At 38.1% G+C, this 4,447-nt stretch overlaps 1 pseudogene across 1 annotated transcript; it reads left to right on the forward strand.

The window, feature by feature from the left end:
* Positions 1-1,765: 1,765 nt before the first annotated feature.
* LOC709194 (immunoglobulin-binding protein 1 pseudogene) lies at positions 1,766-2,967 on the forward strand (annotated as a pseudogene). Its single transcript, XR_011856.5, has one exon. The product of XR_011856.5 is annotated as an immunoglobulin-binding protein 1 pseudogene (transcript).
* Positions 2,968-4,447: the final 1,480 nt, after the last annotated feature.

Raw genomic sequence — 4,447 nt, forward strand, 5'->3', positions numbered from 1 at the left:
AGTGTCCTACTTCTTACCATTCAATGTATATTCAATGAATATACACAGAATTTTCTGGTTTCACCTAACAGGCAGCCAACATAATATAATACTAGAATGTTCATTTAAGATACCAGTTTCGGAATGACATCCTGAGGATTTAGGATACTGCTTTTCAAGAAGTGGTTTATACACCGTATCAATGACCATTAACTAAAATTCGTGGGTCTTGAATCCAAGAGGTGGAAGTAAGAATGGGCTGTTCTCATTAACACTCCCAGTGAATCATTTGGGGAATTTGTTCTTTACAAATCTATAATTTTAGATTCTGCTATTTCCCAGATGGGTCCTTTGCCAATGGACAGGCTAAGGGGACTGTTATGTCTCAAGTGTGCTTCTCATGTGGTTATTTTGTGCTCCTCAGGGCTGTAGGACAATAGGAAAAAAAGCAGTTTCTATACTGATCGGATACTCTACCCTGATAGGATTGTTGTTGTTACAACCCTATCAAGGTAGAGTATACCATCAGTATAGGGTGCAAAAAAAGAGTGTTTCTACAACTTGAACAGAAAATAGCAGCTACCAAGGTACCATAAGGTAGGATAACCAAGGGTGTAAACCACCAGGGAAGAAGATCTAGGCTACCCCATTAGACAAGTAACTTACACTAGCGTATATGCCAATGATAAGAGGGATGTAGAATACATTGTAGAGAAAGGGTAATAACGAAAATTACTTATGATCACCTTTAATAGTGGGACAGTAGCTTCTTCCACTCATCTTACTATTGCTATTCATTATTTTTAATTGTTACCCATCACACCTTGGAAAATCAGTGACAGGACAGAATATCCCTAACGTGGGACCTGAATGAACTGGGTGGTGTATGGGGAGAATTGTAGCTGACACCATCAGTGTCCTGCTATGGCTTTCACTGTCCCTTTACGTGAAAGGCTGCTTATTACAATCATTTGTGATTCACTGCTGCAAGAATTTTATCCGGCTGCGTGGAGATACTTGGTATCTGCACAGGGCAACCTGAAAGCGCCAACAATTTAGTGATCCCAGAAGCGGTCTTAAACTGTGGATAAACAGGGATCTGCTGCATCAATGTACCAGTCTTTTCATCCCTTGGTTGGGGATGCTGCAAAGCGTGTTCCACACTGTCTCCCAGAACTGACCAGATTCATTGAGCTCCAGTTGCCCAGGGTTGTGACTGTCTTAATAATACACCCTTTACTGGCTTCTTTCTCTTTCCTGACTCAACTCCCCAAGGCCTGAAAGTGTTTTCTGGGATAATCTACCAAATATATTTCCATGCAATTAAATCCCTTTCTTAGAGTTATTATTTAGGTGACCCAAAATTAAGAGACATCTATCTCAGATCCCTAAAAGTCTTTGAGTTAGAACTGAACAGAGTTAAACTTTTCTTTTTCACATTGCAATTGCTATTTGAATACGAGTGGGAGGGCAGAACATTGCACACTTGCTTTAATATTGTTATCTTTCAGCAATCATGCGATTTATTGTTTGGATATAATTATATAAACACAAAATTAGCCTTCATTCAGACATCATACAAGTCGGTTATATTTTGCCAATATGAAAATATGTTTTAAATTTTGTTTTTAACTATTATTCTGTTTTTTCATTATTAAACTATTAAAAAGTAACAGCTCATACCTATGCCAACATTTGAGCCTTGCAATGGTACATTTTTTTATGGCCCTTGTATCTTTCCACTTCCCTCAATGTGATATGATAAACTTTTAAAAATTAACTAATGGCTCTCCCCAGGATGGCTGCTGAGGACGAGTTACTGCTGCCGCAGCTGCCCGAGCTGTTCGCAACGGGCAAACAGTTACTGAACGAAGTAGAAGTAGCGACTGAACCTGCCAGTTCCCGGATAGTCCAGGAGAAGGTGTTCAAGGGCCTGGACCTCCTTGAGAAGGCTGCCGAAATGTTATCGCAGCTCGACTTGTTCAGCCGAAATGCAGATTTGGAAGAGATTGCTTCCACCGACCTGAAGTACCTGTTGGTGCCAGCGTTTCAAGGAGCCCTCACCATGAAACAAGTCAACCCCAGCAAGCGTCTAGATCATTTGCAGCGGGCTCGAGAACACTTTATGAACTACTTAACTCAGTGCCATTGCTATCATGTGGCAGAGTTTGAGCTGCCCAAAACCAAGAACAACTCAGCTGAAAATCACACTGCCAATTCTTCCACGGCTTATCCTAGCCTCGTTGCTATGGCATCTCAAAGACAGGCTAAAATAGAGAGATACAAGCAGAAGAAGGAGTTGGAGCATAGGTTGTCTGCAATGAAATCTGCTGTGGAAAGCGGTCAAGCAGATGATGAGCGTGTTCGTGAATATTATCATCTTCACCTTCAGAGGTGGATTGATACCAGCTTAGAAGAGATTGAGAGCATTGACCAGGAAATAAAGATCCTGAGAGAAAGAGACTCTTCAAGAGAGGCATCAGCTTCTAACTCGTCTCTCCAGGATAGGCCTCCAGTGAAACCCTTCATTCTCATGGGGAAGGTGGCCCAAGCCAAAGTATTTGGAGCTGGTTATCCAAGTCTGGCAACTATGACGGTGAGTGACTGGTATGAGCAACATCGGAAATATGGGGCATTACCGGATCAGGGAATAGCCAAGGCAACACCAGAGGAATTCAGAAAAGCAGCTCAGCAACAGGAAGATCAAGAAGTAAAGGAGGGAGAGAATGATGAACAAACACTCCACAGAGCCCGGGAGTGGGATGACTGGAAGGACACCCACCCTAGGGGCTATGGCAACCGACAGAACATGGGCTGATCTTCCCACAACACAACAGACTACAGGGTGCACAACTCCCCCGCCAAGAAAAAACACGCAGTCCTCTCCTCCCTGGGCTACCGCTTCAGCTCTGTACATCAAAGGCAAAGATGCTAAATCTTGCTTTGCATTCAGTAAAGTGTCAAGTGATAAAATAAATAAATAAATAATAAAAATTAACTAATGGTCAAATTGCAATGATTTCTAATCAACTTCATGGGAAGTAGCTTGGGGTAGTAGCCTTGATAGTCATACCCAATTTATAATAAATCTCTGTTTACTGATAATTTTTGAAAGCATTATTACCAATGTTTCTTAATTTGATCCCCTTGGAAAATTCTACAAGTTTATCTTCCTTGCATCAGTTTGCTGACTTTTTCATTTCTTATGCTTACTTATTTATCCAGAAGATTTTTTAAAAATAGTATTCTAGCAAGATCTAAAATGTTGGATTCAAATCAATCAGTATCTTGGTGATAAAATGTAATTCATTTTATTTAAGCAATGCTTGAAGTAGACATACAGTTCTCTTCTAGGAGGTGAATACCGTGAAGGAGTTTAGTATAATAGGACCTAGACATTTGAAGTGATAGATAGCCAGCTCGTATTTTCAAAATCAATTGCCCACCCAGAGACAGCGCATCCGGGTTAGGTAGAGTAAGTGATGAGAATCAAGCCTCTCTATCACCACACTTCTCAAAATCTCTAAGCTTGAAAAATGCAAGTCAATATCCACATAATGAAAGTCAAATGAGTTTGCTGCTCTTTCACATAGCATATCAGATACTGAAAATGCCCAGATAAGATAATGAAAATATCACCAAGAAAGAAATAAGGAAATGAGCTATTTACAGAAACCAGAAGGGAATTAATACTGGTAATAGGAGAGTAATGTACGGAAGCCTATAACATAAAGGAAAAGCACATTCAATGAACTAATGGCTATGAGGTTCTTCCATTAGTTAGCAGGCAATTCCAGATTTGGAGGCTAGGAAGCAGTTGTGATCAGGGGCCTGATTACATCAAGTGATTTAGTGTCTTCTTCAGGAGCTTGCTACAACTCAGACATTTTGACATTAAATCCAGGACTATTTCCTGTAAGTAGTGCTTCTATGTGTTCAGTGTTGTTTAATATCTATAAGAAATTTTGCACCTACTGCTTCATCAAAGATTTATTTTCTAAGAAGAGAGAAATGAAGGAAGGTTGCATAAAGAAAAGAACTACTGAATTAACCTTTGAAAATCCGGGAGACATTAACAAGTAATTTTCCTGATAAATATTATCTTGGGGAAAATTATATTTGATTTTGAAAAATGTTTTTGTTGAAGTATACTCATTTAACAAAAAATTCACAGAATATAAATATATTATATTTATTTTTATATATTATAATGAATATATATTATATATAATATATAAATATATAATTATATATATTATAATTATAATTATATAAAAATATAATATATATAATTATATATATAATTATAATTTAATTATAATATAAATATATATATAAATTATGACAGAGCAGTCCACTCACACTGCCACACACATCAAAAATTTGCATATTGCCATACCCTAGAGTTACCTTCTTTAAATTATTTCTCCTTTCTTCCTCTGCAAAAGTAATATGTATTCTAATATCA

This window comes from Macaca mulatta, chromosome 1, assembly GCF_049350105.2.
Source record: "Macaca mulatta isolate MMU2019108-1 chromosome 1, T2T-MMU8v2.0, whole genome shotgun sequence".
NCBI classification, from domain to species: Eukaryota; Metazoa; Chordata; class Mammalia; order Primates; family Cercopithecidae; genus Macaca; species Macaca mulatta.